Source organism: Perissodus microlepis, chromosome 7 (genome assembly GCF_051167445.1).
Source record: "Perissodus microlepis isolate ML-2025 ecotype Zambia chromosome 7, ASM5116744v1, whole genome shotgun sequence".
Classification (NCBI taxonomy): Eukaryota; Metazoa; Chordata; class Actinopteri; order Cichliformes; family Cichlidae; genus Perissodus; species Perissodus microlepis.
Window position 1 is genome coordinate 31,453,041 of NC_140467.1, and position 17,468 is coordinate 31,470,508.

The 17,468-nt window shown below is 38.4% G+C and overlaps 1 protein-coding gene across 2 annotated transcripts in view; it reads right to left on the minus strand.

Annotated features, from left to right (window-relative positions):
* rab27b (RAB27B, member RAS oncogene family) overlaps positions 1-17,468 on the minus strand; it is a 76,956-nt gene that overhangs the window by 24,372 nt on the left and 35,116 nt on the right. Inside the window, exon 1 of one of the 2 annotated variants that reach the window (XM_084934648.1) lies at positions 15,334-16,783. The exons of the other annotated variant lie outside the window; for it this stretch is intronic. The gene's annotated coding sequence lies outside the window, so the exon portion shown is untranslated. Of the gene's footprint in view, positions 1-15,333; positions 16,784-17,468 lie in introns of those variants that run through there. 2 annotated transcript variants of the gene reach the window in all.

Here is a 17,468-nt window from a genome sequence, read left to right on the forward strand (position 1 = left end):
TAACTTCACATTTCTTCGAGGCTGTCTGACCAACAACAGCACAGAGAGCCCACAGACTGACTGTACCTCATATTTGTCTCGTATTTTTTGCAGTGCCTCCATTAACAACAACAGTAAAAGTAGAAAAATGCAGAAACTGGAATGGTTAGAAACAATTGCTGTGACGGTGCAGGCTCTGGCTGCTTGTTTGGGTTTGACAGACCAATTGCTTATTGAACCTTCACTGTCTATGCAGATGTTTGCAAATAGCCAATGTCATACTGGCAGCAGTGATTAGTTTCTGTCCTTTAGTTTGCACCCATCACACTTTTGTCTTTTAGTAACATAAAAATGAAAGTAATGTCAAAATCTACACTAATTAAATGCCTGGCCAATTCACCACTACATGGCTTCCTGGAGGATAATACTGTACTTTAGCCACAGCAGTCAAGCTTTTAGATCGGCTGTTGGCACAGTGACTGCTATTGTTACCTCACTTGAATCAAGGCTTCTGAAGCTTTAGCCATAGCATGTTAAATGAGTTGCTTTCTGTGGATTTTGATGTTTTGTTTTTTTAAACCAATTGTTGTTGGTTTCAAATTATGTTCCCAGGACATTGATAAGGGCATCCCTCAAGGATTGATATCTGACCAACTACTTTGTACAGTGAACATAAATATTTATTTTCCAAGTGGACTGTAATGTTTTGTTTTTTTTGTTTTTATCTGCTCAAAAGCCACTTTGAAGCCCCACCATAAACCAGGAACTTCAATATTTCCAAAGTTCCAGTTTGGTCTGGTCATCCAGCATCATAAACACTTGTGAATTTAGCTTGCATAACAAAATGTCCTACAAAAAACAAACAAACAAACAAACAAACAAAAAAAACTATTTCACAATCCTATACCAAAAGTCTTCATCTATTTCATATTATTACGACTACCTGTGAACTACTGAACACTCTATAAATGTGTTTTTCATGTGAAATTCCTAATTGTGTAAATCATTCAGGTACATAGTGTATTGTAGTCTAGTGTCTGTCTGCCTCATGGCTAAATGTGGCATATTTAGAGAGAAGATCATAAGACTAAGATTTAGTCAGCTGAGAAGAAGCATGGGAAAAATTCTGCTTTATTATAGTGAGGGCAGTGATTTGCCAGGAGGTCAAATCTCCTCACAATAACCTCACTGTACCTCAGAGAGACAGTACAATGAGAATCAAGAGTAACATATTTATAACAGACTAAAGATGGTACACTGCCACTTAACCTGGATAGTGGGTTTAATAAGCATCCTTCTTTAACCTAATCACAGTTAGTGCTTCCCAAAAAGTTGATTCTGTTCATCTGGATTTAGCGTTTTCAGTGAGTATGCATCGAGGCAGTTAGCCATTTCCAGCCAGTTACAATAAAAAGGTGTGGGTGTAAATCTTTGTAAAGCTGTACAATATTTCTTTACATTTAACATTCATACAAATGCATTTTATATTCCTTCTCATACAGTGGTGATGAGAGAAGTTCATTGATATGTCAATAGCTGAAAACTCAGTCTACACAGTAAATATTATCTTCTAAACTTCTCTCTGGCCACCTCCTCCAGCTTTTCCAGAGGACACAGACATGCCATCCGAGAGATATAATCTCCCTAGTTTTTCTTAGGTCTGCCCCAGGACCACCTCCTGGTAGGACAAGACCAACGGCAGTGCCCAGGAAGGGGTCCTGGGCAGATCCCTGAACCACCCTAAACCTTCAAATCAATATAGAGGAATAGCAGCTCTCCTCCAACTCCCTCCTCACCTCATCTCCAAGACTCCACACATCCCTCAGAAGCAGCTCATTTTCACTGGCTGTGTCCACAATTTCTAACTGTCAGCCTGTATCCAGAACTTATGACTGAGGATGAGGGTAGGAACTTGACTCAGCTTTCTTTACTACAACAGATCTGTATCTCACATCACTGGAGAAATCACACCAATCCATCTGTAAATCTCCCACTCCATTTGCTTTTTTATTATTGATGTAAATACGATTTACTTATTGTTTTTGTATTTTCAGTTAGGTGAAACTAATTCGATGAAATTGCTCTGTTCACCAAAGAACAGAAATATATATACCAACAACAAGGTTTCCTGCTGTTCACATTCTGGCACTGGAGAACATTCCATCTTCATAACAAGCAAAACCATAAACAAAAACAAAACAAAACAAAAAAAAAATCACAAAGAATAGAAATGGCTATAAAGAGAGGAGAAATGGGAGCTTCTGCAAAGAGAAGACATGACATGTGTTTGTATGAGGACACGTCGTCAGTGTTACTATCAAAAGGTCCATCAGGAAGTAGTGCTTTGCTCCTCCCCCTCTGTTATCGTTCATATCTTACTGATAACAGACTGCTTTCATTCTGACTCTGATGCACAAACACACGCAGCTGCATAAACTAAGAGCTCTTTAGTTTGTGGTTACGGGTAGTCTTAAGACCACATTAACATATACTCTATGCTGAATATTTTAAGCTCCTAACATGAAGCACTGCTCCATACCGTTCCTAATGTAACAGCATACTTTTTGCATTTATAATTATCAGAAGACATCCTCCATGTTGTTTAAACGGTGAGAAATGAAACTTTATCAATCTGAAGCTAAAGAGTCTTGCTTCATAACTTTATCTTTACGACATGTGATCTGCCTTCAGAGCACTGAGGAGGAACACATCAGAACACTGACTTCCTGTTCTGGAATAAACAGCCAGCATTTCTGACAATCTGATAAATGTATGAAGAAAAGTCACACTGACTGATTTTCTTTTCTAACTTTCTTTCCTGAATAACTCCAGCCAGGCAAACAAGTCAAAATCTGCAGAGCTAAATGTTTCCTTGTCATCAGGAAACAAACTTTACCAGCAACCTGTGCCATGTGACTTATGTGTTGATTTGGATGTATAAAAACAGCAAACCAAATGTTTTGAATATTTATTTTTCCAAATATTGAGAAATATTGAGAATATTGAGTTTCTCATTAACTGTCGGAACATCGTGCATTTACTGAGCTTTAAAACATGCCTTTGAACAGGGGATTTTCTTAACCTTTAAAAAGACATTCAAGAAATTAGTTGTGGGTGGTTTCAGATACAGGGTCATATAGTAGGTGGTGCAACCACTGCGTTCTGCACTGCCTCCATCACGGCAACGGTAACTTTTACCAAGTACACTATGTGCTAAACATAACCCGTGGATACCCTTGCATATAAGATTGCATATCACATCAGATTCACTTTGAAAGGCAACACCAATCACATAGACAATACTGAAGAGCATTCCCATAGAGATCGGCTCAGTAATCAAATCTTACATAGTAGTAATGATTAAATGCATTATTTATCCTCTTGGCTCCCCATCACTGTAATTAAGTATGTAATGGATTCACAATGTGGCCTAACAAAGTATCATATCCATCTATTGTCACAATGCTGCTTATACATTCAGGGGAACCTACACTTGTACAGTGAGACATAAATCCCTCTGGCAGACCCGGGGTGTAATTTTCACCATTCACTGCTGTGCTGCTCTTAACACTCGCTGACTTATTACACTGTACATTTAATGTGAAGGACAGAAAAAGAAGGTGGTGAAGTCTAGACTGTGCATAATACAACAGCATGTATTAAAACAACATTTGGAGGTGAGATTTCAAACCTGCCGACCTTAATAAGGTAGCATCACTGCATAAAAACATGCAAATCTCCCATAAACGACATAATGTAAGACAAAGGCTCTGCTTTGCTCTTTGGCCTACTTGCATAAAATCCTGTGTGTTCTTTTGATCAGGTCCTGAGCCTGTAGCACTATGTACATATTCAGTTTGGTGGAGTTAGCCTGAGTTTCCTGTGGAACTGCTCCAACATTACCATTTATAATCACTTATTAAGTTAAATGTATACCTCTTTATCCTTACAATGCATTGCAATGCCTTATAAGCATTCCCTGAGTCTTGCAAATTAAGATTACTTTACTCATCATGAGCCATAGAGGTTTCAGGTCACAGTAAAGCAAATTTCAGCTAAATTTTGACCTTATTGCAGTGACCGCAAATCTTTCTGACAATTCATTTCAGTACAAGTCAGAAAACAAGTATATTCTTAATTGCAGGCAGTGAGTCCTTTGGAGGTCCTGGATGAGATTACCAAATAGCTTATTGGAACCACACTTCACATCATTCCAGTGTTTCCAACACATAGGTGGATAGGCAGTCCAGATACACTGAGCATTTTATTTATTTATTTATTTTTTAATCTGTCCTAGACAACATAATCTATTTACCACTGGAAAGTTTTCTCACTCTTATTTTGAAAGTTGCCGCTAACCAACATGCTCCAGTCTTTCCTGTCTCAGGCTTCCCTTCACACATGCTAGTCAAGCTCTTGTTGTATGTAGTCTATGTCACTCAGCCTGGATTGGACAGACAAATCAACCCACACAAACTGTAATGTTTTGTTTACATGGCGGCGATTTAGGTCTTGTAGGCCTGTTTGATGATGGCAAAAATCATAGTCAGAGAGAGATAATCATTTAACATGATTACAGGCAGAATTTAGAAAAAGAAATTCATTGAACTCTTAAAAAGAAAAAAAAAGATGAAACTCGTGTTTTAAATTATGGGGCATTTCCTTGAACTTTAATTAGAATTCATGAATAAAATAATTAAATATGTCCCACTAAATTAAGTTTTAGAGAGGGGCACAAACAAAATAAAGGGATCTATAATAATAATAATAATAATAATAATAATAATAATAATAATAATAATAATAAATATATAATGGAATTTGGGAGGTAAGGGAACCCTTAATAATTATTTGTTTTGTGATTTCCAGAAAACTTTTGTTTATAGGCTATGATCAGTTACTGGCTCCATTTTGTAGTGATTAACACATGTGCTGGTTCAATTCTAGCCGGGGACACAAATTCCCTTTGGGGGTGTGTCAGAAAGTGTAAAACTCTGCCAAATCAAACATGCGGTGCTTCCCACTGTGGTCACCCCTTGTGACAAGGGAGCAGCCGAAAGCAGAATTATCAAGGCCTGTGATCAGTTAAACTGTGCAACTCCAACATTCACTGCTTTCTGTGGATTTAGCCAAACTCAATAAGATAAGAAGAAGCTTTTAGCTTCTTTCCAGCCTTCATGCACGTTTAAAGCTAGGCTAAATGTTAGGATTCCTTCAGTGACTCTAATCAGCATCAACACCTCACAATTAAATTGACCTGTTGGCTTGATGCAACCTAACATTGACCACGAACTGGCCTTTGTTACTGCAAAATTATTTGCTACTTTTTACCCATGTAGCCAATTTACTACTGTGTCTGCCATCTGTCTCGTCTTGTTCATAATTCCTGTTTAATAATTAAAACCATTACCATGATTATAAATTACCCGAACATGTTGATAAGATGTGAAAGAGGTAAAGAGGAGGAGATCCAATGCTATTTTTCAAGAAAAAGTATGCTTGTTAATCCAGGTTTAACAGATTCATATAGAAATGTAGACAGAAACATCAGCCTGTAGTTTATGTCGAACACTAAAACTCATTATCTGCAGATGGGGGGGAAGAAAAAAAAAAGCGTTTCATCTTTGGGGTTCATTAGATCTTTATACATAATGCAACCTTGAGCCTAATTAATTTCAAATTAAATCAATAAATAATTCATTTCAGTTTAATACATTTTCAACCAAACCCAAGTTGGATTTCCAAATTAGATTTACTCTCTCAGGACCAGATGGCTCTGAGCAAAACATCCGATTTTTGTGTCGAGTTTAGAGCTACCTAGCAGCATGTGAGTGTTCACAGTTTACATGACGAGATGAAAAGCAGTGAAACAAAAACAAAAGCAAAAAAAAAAAAAAAATCATCAGTTAAAGGTTCTAGCAAAATGTATCACAATACATTTTTTAGATCCAACAACACTGGTTTTTACAGAGACACATCCCAACAAAAGGATGTGTAAAAATTTCCATTGTACTACTAAAAAGCAGCAGGACACTGATGACGGCCTATCCTGGGTTAATTATTTATCCACATTCACTGGGTTCATCTGTATCTCCTCGCTGCAGTTTAACCTTTACAACTAAACTTTAAGCATTAAAAATAGCAAGCCTCTGGAGAAGTATTTGTAGCTTATTAGCTATGTTAGGTTCATGTAACCTCACCCTCTGATTAAATGCTTCGTAGAACAGACAGAGGCAGAAGTATAAATATCTCTTCCTCTTAGGAGCTCGGAAGGAAACGCGTCTGGACTTCTTTAAGTTTCCTTGAAGACGTTTCACCTCTCATCCAAGAAGCTTCTTCAGTTCTAAGAGCAACTGGTGGAAAGCCCCAGATTATAAGACCCTAGGAGTGTCCCTAAGAGGGTCCTGGACCACTTATTGATCGTCAACCTAATCACACGAGCCGAGGTATGAAAACGGGTGTAGGTCACAATCAGCAATGGTTTCGGGTGAACTCATTGCGAACCCTACCCCCACCCTATTATGTGATTTACTGAGGTCAAAAGGCCCAGGATGTGAGTGGGCGTTAAGGCATCTGGGAAGGGATCTGAAAACTGGATTATAGATGGCTGACAGTTGGTGTCATAGGCCACCACCTCTGTTTAAAGATGGTCGTTCACAGTGGACATAGATGGCTTCTTTCACTACTCTTTTGAACCATCTGTCCTCTCTGTCCAAAATGTGAACATTGGTGTCCTCGAAAGAGTGTCCTTTATCCTTTAGATGCAGATAGACATCCGAGTCTTGTCCTGTCGAGGTGGCTCTCTGATAAACCTGCTACTGAAGAAGTTTGAGAGGCTTCTTCATCATATGCCTAATCATAAGCTGAGCTCAACATAGATTATAGTAAATACTATGAAAGCTAGAAGTTGCCCAAATGATAGCATTAACATGATCAGAAGGGACAAAAAAGCCCTACAGAAAACATCCACCGCTGCCTAGGATAGGCATTTTGAATTTTAATGTCAGACATTTAAATTTCACAATTTAAACTCCCAAATGGTAACATCATGTTTACCAGTTGCACAGGAGGTCAATCTAAATCTAAATATGGAGTCAATCGAAATTTGTTATAGTAACTGAGCTAAAAAAAAAAAACTTGAAATATGACATCTTTATTCATTATGAGGTTGCCAGTTTTTAAATCTTTAATCTGTAATACCAAAGAAATACAGTGCTTGTTTCTTTAGAAACAATCGGGCAAATTTAGTCTCGTTTACTTTAATTGCATCTGTGCCCATTAGTAGCATTGTTATGTGCAATTTGTTCATTACATTAACCACTGAGAACAGCCATGAGCAACTACTGTATTAAAAAAATAAAAATCTATATATGTATTTTAATTTCCAGTTTGCATCAGAAACCATACTGACTGCAACTCATTTAGCTCGTTTAACGTAACTATTAAGTACACCCATAAAATGTTTCCTGTGAATCCTTTATGCAATTTAAAGCAACCTGAATCAAATAAAACCAAAGCAACAAAAAAGAAAAAAAAAAGAAACAAACAAAAGGAGACACCACAGAAGCAAAATGAAAGTAAAACAGAAAGTGTTGCTTTAAAAACCAAGTACAACAGCTGAGAATTGGCTTACTTACGCCAGCCGTCCGTACTTGACAGAGAAACAATGATAAAGACACTCACTGTGAAAACAAAGCATTAACATTGGTGGAAAGAAAGTCATGTATTTTACTTTTGTCCTCTCAAGCTAAATGTACCAATGTTTGTTTCTCAGTAAGCCTTTATTATTAGAAGCAGCAGACATTTGTCAGAGACCTTTGCATTTGACTGTTGTGGCCTCTAAATCACTTTAACCAGATCTGACTAATTTGTTTCCCATCTCTGCTGTGGACTCTGTTGAAAACCTGTGCTGTCATTAGCAATCTATTCTGTGGAGCTGAGCGATCAATAACCGCTAACATGGGTGAAGATTGACCCTTGATTATTCAATTTGCTCCGGCGTCCTCCTGGTTTATGTCTTGCATTGTTCCAAACCTTTCAGCAAATCAGACCCACTTAGCAAAACAGTGAGGCACATCTGGCACGGTGGAGCAGAAAGATCAAAAGCATGAATGTAGCCAAGAGGTCTAAAGAGTGCTGCTTTCATCACAAAAAAATAACACTCTAAATTATGTCTACAGGAGTGAACTGCACAAACAACATTGGGAGAAGTGCATATAACGATAATACTGATTTTAACAGTACCACTAGTTTAACCAATAATGCTCAGAGATATGGTACTCGTCAGTTCTTATCTTTTAAGAGGAAAAAAAACAAATTAAGAGTAAAGTAGACCTACATTACACCTTCCTTAATCTTTAATCCTAATGCTAACCTTATGGAATTAGAATATCTTATTTTATTTTGTTCTTCAACATCCCTACCAACAAGAAGAAACTTTCTGAATATTTTTTATGCCCGTTGATCAGAAAGTCCTAACTTTCTCCATAACACTCTAATCCCTAATGATAACTTAGGCTTCATGGTGCGTTCATGAATAAACTGGAAGTTGGAATCTCAGAGTTACCATTCCCAATTTAAATCTACAACACCCCTTCAGCTTGAAAACTTAGAGCAGCCCCAGCAACCTTGAGTTATTAATCCAAGATGGCGGTACTGAATGTAAACAGTAGTAAAACTAAACTTAGTTTGATGTGCCACTTTTGTGCATTTTCTGACTCACTAAATAAGCCGTATGCAGAGCACTGATCAGGCTCTATACACGAATGTGGTTTTTTTAAAGTTTCACCACAGCTCTTGGAGGAAGAAAGAGAGCAAAGGAGAATGCAAACTTTGGGCAATTGCAATAATCTGTTAGTAACCAGCTCAGCCACAAGGGGCTTTTTGTTGGAGCACCCTCTTTGTGACCAATTTCCAACTTCCATTAACTAACTTAGTGGCGGGCTAACGGGTTACAGCAAAAATAACTTTCACCAGACTACAATGCAATCATTTAAGTGTCAGCAATACAAGGACATGGTTAATCCCCACCAAGATTATAATGCACTTTAAATAATAATATTCATGTATTGTGTATTTCACACTACCCATCTGTTTTTGTATTTAGCTACACAGACATAGCATCCCGTGGTTTCTACCCTATGCCTGTCACATGTCCTCTTGTGTCTCTGTTTGCGTACCGAGTTGCTGTACTTAACTTAATAATGTCATTAATGTCCTCTATGTCCCACTGAGGCCTCTGTTGGCAACATATTGACAGCAGTGGCAGTAGGTGGGTTTCAGAATCAGAGAAGTGCTTTACAAATTCATTTCAGTTTAAGAAAGGAAAATAAACCCCTCAGGGAACAAAAAATAAACTCAACAGTTATTGAGATAATAAAATCTGAACCACGGCAGCAGATCAGCGTATAACTGGAGGAATAAAGTTCCACTTTGAATTCTGAAATTGCAGATGAGATAAAAACCTCCAAAAAGCCAATAATATGGCCAATCTCCTATTTGAATATCCACACATAAGGACTAGTGATCAGACAGATTGTGTTTATAGTAACGCAGTAAAAACCTGTGACATTTTCATCAACATCAATATGTTTGGCTGTACTCAGCTTGTAATACACAACAGTACATCCAATTCATGAAAGCATTTCCACCTGCTCACAGTCTGGCACATCCTTGCAGCCACATATCTTTGCAGTAATGATGGATAAACTTCAAAACAGAAAATTCAAAGGAGGAGAAGACTGAGGAGAATTTGACAAGGAATTATTTGCAAGCGCAGTGAAAAACAACCCCACAGCAATGAGCGACTAACAAGTCACACTATAACAAGAGAGTCTGTTAAGAAACCAGCAATCATCAAATTCCATTTGCAGAGCTCTTCGTGCCCTGCCGTGATAGAAAGAAATTCTATTACATCCAGCCACATGAAACCTGATCAAATACAAATCAGACCAGAATGCTGGAATTTAGACTAATGTGCAGAGACACAATTGAACATTGTGGTCTCATGACTCTAATAGTTGTGATGTGTTTAACTTGGTTATGTCCAACAGCTCTAGACTTGTAAACAGAATACCGCTGAGACTGCTGTGTATGGAGCTTTACACAAAGCATATTTGTTAAATATGGAGAATCTGCTGTTTTTCCAGCATATTTGAGTGTTGCAACCATTGTATGATGAATGCTTACTAACCAAATGGTAAATGGTAAATGGCCTGTATTTCTGTATTCGCTTTACACGTCCAGTCATTCACCCATTCACACACACATTCACACACTGGTGAGGGGAAGCTACATTGTAGCCACAGCCACCCTGGGGCGCACTGACAGAGGCGAGGCTGCCGGACACTGGCGCCACCGGACCCTCTGACCACCACCAGTAGGCAACGCCCAAGGACACAACGACCGAGACTGTCCAAGCCGGGGCTCGAACTGGCAACCTTCCGATTACAAGGCGAACTCCCAACTCTTGAGCCACGATCGAGCTAAAAACACACGTCGCTTTAATTTACTACTTACCACTATGTCATACATTGTCATTGGCAATAAACTTTTCCAGACATTACACAGCCAGACTGCAACCCAAATGTTTACTCAGTCAAATTAAACATTAACCTGACAACAGTTACACAAAAGCAGCTCTCATTCCATCAGTCGCTACCTACAGCGTCTGGTCATAGTGAGCAGAGTAAAATCATCAGCTTCACTTTCAAACTCATCTCTCTCTTCACCACAACAGACCAGTTCCCTCGCGCATGAAGTAGCACCTGAGATACCAGAACTCCTGCTCTTGGCGACTCCTGACCAACCCAGCGGTGGCATGCCACCCATTCTGACCACCAACCATGTCCTCACACTTGGAGATGCTAATTCTCATCCAAGCTGAGACACTCTGCTATACCCCCACCCCAGTGTAAGCTGCAGGTCATTGCTCAGTGGAGGCAACAGAACCATATCATCTGCAAAAAACAGAGATGAGATCCCAAGATCACCAAATCCTACACGTCACACCCCTTTGCTGCACCTACAAATTCTGTCCATAACAATTATAAAGAGAATCAGTGACAAACGGCACCCACAGCTGGTGGGTGAGTCCAACAACCACCGAGAATCCAATGGGATTTATTCCCAGCAATGCTCTCACTACAGCTTTACAGCAGCCAACTTGCCTACACCAACAGACCTGATATGATACTGTTAGCATAACTAGCCTAAAACATTAATCACAGTATGGGTATAAATATTAATGTTAATTGTAGCACCAATGAGAGCAAGTGATCAATGACAGCAAAGGGTAACAATGTTATTTACAGTAAATGTTGTATTCAACAAATTAATGATTGCAACGCTGTAATTTATGCAGGCAATAACCCCGAACTGGGACTGACAATGGCATAACAACATAGCCACAACTCATAGAGAGCACAGACCTAACTAAGAACAGTACATTTCCATTCAAGCCGTCCTGATACATTAACCATCAAGGATCTGGAACTCGCAGAGCTAAAACACTAGATAAACTTGAATGCTACAAAATCCAATCCCTGAGGAGCCCCACCATCCTCTAATCTACTTCACTCAGCTTTGAAACAATCAAACACTGGTCCATTTTTCTCTGTATAACTAACTGTGTTTGACTTCTTTATCATTTTCCTTAAAACTCTGGCCTCCTTCATTGCTTATTGAGTTGACAGTCACGTGATTAGTCAGCTGATTGGATGTGTGGTTCTGCCATAAGCCCCAGGAGAGTAACAAACAAAAAAAGCACACAGCATCATTATCAGATGGAGTGTCTGCCCCACACTCCAGGGTCCTAAAGCCAAGTGATTTGGTAATTACACAGCATTTATTAGCTCATCTTACATTTCACTAAGTAACTACTTTTCACATTTAAATGTTCTAACATCATATTTATGCAAAGCAATAGCGGGTAGAACAAGCAAATACTGTTTGTTTTTTTAAATATAGGGACAGTGTAGTAAATAGCAGACAATACCTGAACTCTGCAGATCTAATCAGCATACACTGTCTGCAAAATCCTATTAACACTTTAATTCAATCAAGATCTTCTGGTCTGTAGGTCCTCAATCTAATTTAGGTACTTTATGACCTTTTCTTGTTCCATTTGCTTAAATTTAAGTGTCATTTTTTCCCATGATGAATATGATGAAATAGGGAAAAGTATCTTCTATAAGCTTATTGTGCAAGTTTTGTTTTTAAGCCTGATTGATGATTTTACAAGCCTTAAGCAAGTAATTATACAGACAACATACAAAAACATAAAACTGCCTTTTAAAGGTTAACAGTTGACTATTTAAAAAAAGATAACAAATTAACTATTATTAAATGTTATTAAGTCAATATTTTGATTTCTTTTCAACTGTGTTTCTCACATGAGAATACAAAATAAAAGACAAATTCATATTCATGTTTACTTCCAAAGTGTCAGTAAAGCCCGGAAAGTAAAGCTATAAAAGCAACAAAATGAATTTTTCTGATGTGGTTTTCTTTTAGTTCCTCAAGGTTCGGCGGAGAGCAATGTTTTAATAATGACTAAAAGAGTTCAAGGTTTCATGGGCCTTTTTATGTTTTTTTAAAAACTGCTTCTTTCTTTTCACAGAAACCAGAGTTAAATATTGACTTTAGTATCGCCTCCAATATAAATCACAAAAGAGGAAATGCCTGTCACATACGAGTAGGAGGAAGCAGCATTTATTACCAACATTTTCAGTCACATCAAGTGAACTCTGCAAATTATTACAACATATTGCAGGCTTCAAATGACACCATTCCCCCCTCTGCAGTCAAACCAGTTCTGAGATAATACTGTTTAAACACAGCAAATGTGCTTTAGTCCTATGCAGTGGAAGAGGCTTTTTGTCACACACATATACACACTTTACACAAATCATCAAAAAAAAAAGAATAATTCAGTGGCACCAACATGTGGGTTCTGGATGGTAATTAAATACATCAAAGACACCTGACCTTCCCTGCGAACAATTCCTGTCAAAAATATTCAATGTTTTTATTATCATCATCATCATCATCATTTTAACAGCAAATTAATTTCTCGTGATATCAGTTAAATACAAATTTACTCAAGGATACAGCTGCTCTTTTTTTAAATACTGTATATTTATATATGGGGGAAAAACAAAACCAACCATCTGCCCATCTCTTGACACTCCAAAAGCCTCGCTCTCATACCTAATCCCACGGCTTCCTACTGAAATGAAGGTGAAGAATACAAATGTCAGCCTCAAGAATTTATTTATTTTTTCCTCCCACTGAAAACAGTGGTTGGAGACAGCAGCCTTAACAAAATGATTTTTATTGTGACCGCGTGCAATCAACTTGCAATTTCTTTCCTTTGAAATAGAAGATTGGGGCCAGTTTGCAACCATTGACAGTCAGATGCCGTCTTCAAAGAAAAGCTTTGGTGCATCAAGACGGTGAAAAAACCAACCAAGCAAACAAACAGCAATAAGACAAAATCATTCTGCCATCTCATCTCCATACAGAAATTCAAATAACTACCTACATTCAGAGTCCAGCCAAAACTGTGTATATTTAAAACAGAAATTCTTCCATAAATTGTGACATAGTTGCTGCATGAAGTCAACTCAACTGCAAATTGGCATTGGTGCTCTGGAACCTTTTATATAGGAATATAACCAGAATACAACCAGCTGGCGGCCAGCTGAGTCGAGTGCACTACTGTAAAGAGTCTTGTCACACACGAGTTGCAAACCTTTGCGAATCTGTCATTGTGGTTACAGTGGGTCTGAGCTGGACTGCAACTGTTTAAAGACAGGCTCACTCCCAACAAGTGACCTGTGCAATTGACCAGAGGTTAAGGGTATTTGCACACAGCCTTGGGGAAACAAACTGGTTGTCCCAGCTGCTTTCAATTGGTCACTGAATGTAAAAATTGCCTAGCAGCCATTGAGTTTTCCTAGGTGTAAAAGAGATGTCACCCAGTTTTAACCTGGTGGTGACTGAATCATAACCACCGAGTGAACGGGAAAGCGCAAAAGCAAGTAAAAATAAAGTGCAAACCACAAAGCTCAAAAGCAGACACAAATCGCAAGCTTCCATGGACAACCTCAATAAAAACGCTGATAAACATACGACTATTTTCTGTTGATGACCAATATCGCCACATCTTCCAAAGGGCACCTTGAATATCCTGGCAATGCAATATCCTGCAATGCTACTGCATTTCCTGAGAAAAAAGGCAGTATGTTTCTGGATATAAAATTTAAGGTTTGCACAGGTATCATAATTGGTATTATTGTAATTACAAATAATTTGTAATTAAAAAAAAAATATGTCTACAGTTGAGAAGTTTGTAAAAGCACATCAACATAATTAAGCCGAAAGATCCTCTCAAACACATTCTAAAATAATGACAAAGGACTGTTTAACAAAGAGCTTCATATCAGAATCTTATACACCGTTTTAGCCTGTTGATTAAAGATCTTATATTATACACTAAATGCATAAATTGAAGATTTGGAAACTAAAAACTTAGCAGAGGATTGGAATTCAGCCTGTACTAAAGCTCATACCCAGATAAGTGTATATAATTGGTCAATACTGGTGAACATATGTAACTCTAGCAAATTCACTATACATACATACTGAATCCACAGATGACTGAGGAAGACTGGGTCAGTCTTTATGGCATTAAGATTAAAACATTTGTGAAGCTGTCAGAATGACTTTTGAGGAAATGTTACACACTGGATAGGCAAATGATCTCAAACCTTCCACTAAGAAATTACATATACCGAGAAAAAAGAAAAATCATTTGAGAAAGTCTAAAAGCCCCTTAACTTCTGGAGCTTACCACAAGTCAATAAGCAGGATCAGTTTGTTCTCATACTAGCTCTTTTATTTTCTTTATGCTTTTTGATCTTTTTCTTTCACAATTAACTTAAAGTTCTCCAAAAAAAAAAGTTATAAATAACAGACAAGTGGGAGTCAAACTGGTGGTGTTTTCTGATATAGACACTGAAGTCAGTCTTTAATAAACCAGCCTAATACTTGCCTTCAGAGCATCACCACTGTCATGAGACTGAGAATGTGAGAAAATTCAGAGCCCGGATAATGAGCAGCCTGGATGATGCAGCCGAGCGCAACAACATGCTAACACAATTCAACTTGTAGAAAAGGGTGTGATCGCATTCCACAGATGCAGCGACTACATTTCCTTGTTCAAAACTGACTTTTTTTAAAATACATTTTTCTTTTCTGCACACAAACCCTGCAGCCTATCACATGCCCACAAAAAGTCAGACAGCTGCTCCAAAATGTTGCCAAACTTCTGGGAAAGTCACAACTTCTTACCTCTCAGCAGCTCCTCAGCTGATTCAATGGTGTAAGATCCTGAGGGGAGATACAAGGAGTTCAGAGCAGCTGAACAGCAGCCCTGCATTTACAACCACTGACTTACTGGCTGGCTGACTGGCTAGGAGGCTGGATCACTGGATGATCTGGTGAATGACTGCAATACAGCTGCAGGCAGCAGAGCAGAAAGCCACTCCCTTCACTAAGCAGCTGACTGGCTGCAGGGACATAGGGAGTAGTTTATTGGTTCTGTCTTAATGTGTTTAGTGTTAAATTGCAGACCAGATTTCTGCTTCTGTAACTGATGGACCAACTAACTAAACCATCTGACAGAGAGACCAACCGAATGAATGACTTACAGAAACTGACAAAAATCTCCCAACTATAAATGTAAGCCTGACCAACTGACTGGTTTCCTGCTGAGAATGAGGTGCAGTTTTTGAACTTTCCCTTGTTTTTCTTGCTACTTTCTGTGCCTCAGACTCTCCCAGTTTCTCTGTGTAATGAGAGGGTGGGGCTAAATAAGATAGCTCAGGAGACAGATGGAAACACACACACACACACACCTTATCAGATTAAGTCTATTTTATTTAAGCAGTCTGAATCGAAACAACTGCAATCCCTGGGCACTTTCCATTGTAAGATAAACGACTGCATGTATCGTTATTATGGAAAAGAACAAGAGCAGAGCAGCCTCAGGTCAGGGAAACCCTGGTGTGTGTGTGTGTGTCTGTGTGTGTGTGTGTGGTTAGCTGTGGCAAAACAGGAAGCAGGTAAAAATACATACAAACTATACTGGAATGGAGGAAATGCATTCTTTATTTTCTCTCTTGTCTTTAAAACTCACCCAACGCCTGAATGAAACAACATACTCCACTTTGCATGAGAGACAGCAGCTTCTGAATAGATGTGGACTTCCTCATTTCTCTGAGTCCCAGTCACACAGGCTTAGGGATCTCTCAGCAACCATGAGAGACATGAGAGAAGCAGATGGAAAACGCATACAGAAACATTGGATACAACCTGGTCTGTCACTGTGCATTCTTTTTCCTATCTAACATTAGGAACACAACCAATGCATCACAGTAGCTTCCTCCATTTCCTCCTTGTAAGTGTGAACACTTACATTTTAACATGACAAACTGATTCCATTAATATCAAGCTATAAATGTTGGTCTGAACCTTTTCTGGCATTCCACTGACCTCAGAAGCTGGACATCAGAGCTTGGCTGCTTTCTAAAAAAGGATAAGAGGATTTGTTTTCTCCTAAGCAAGATGGTCATTCATCCATCCCCAGCGATACAACGCAATGACTTTTTTGGGTGCTGCATGTCCATGGATAAAGCCTTGTCATTTCTTTGTGTGCACCTTATTTTATGACTCAAAGAAAAAAAAAAAGCTCTCAAAATAAACAAGGATTATTTTTGAACTGTTAATCAAGCACAACTGACCCACTTTAATTTTACTGCCATCACAAACATTACCAAAAAAAAAAAACCAACTGTAAACTAACAGATGCAGAAAATTATAAAAGATCCGTGGACCAGGGCACAAAAACCCTTCTGCTTAACAATCTTTTGGTTTCCAGTTTGCGTGCGAAATACCTTCATTCACATTTTACCCGTCATCATCCAAATGTTCATATAGAAAAACAGACCATCAAGAAAAGAAACAGAACTATAAGAGACATGTTTTTCTAAATTTTCATTAAAAATAAAATAAATGAAATACAATTCAGTCAATAACAGCATCACAACTGTAAGAAAGAAATTAACAGCAGGATCTTCAGCCGAATCCACTGAAGCTTTGATGTATAGAAAGTGTGGATAACTGAGTAACCTTCTTAAAATTCCCTTTTTAGAATAAAAACAGCAATATGATGTCATTTGTACCTTCTCTGCACCTGATGACAAACTTTAAACATGTTTGACCAAAGAGACTGAGCGATAAAGGCTGAACAGAGAAAATGTGATCTTCTTGGCTCTGAGCTGGTCTAGTGTTTTCTTGTGTCCAGACCCTGAGGAGTCATGCAGCTCATGTTGGTGACCTTTAGGCGACGTTAAAGGCCAGCTACCCACAACACTGACAGTTACCATGACAAAACAAGATCTATCATAGACTCTGGGAGGGAACAC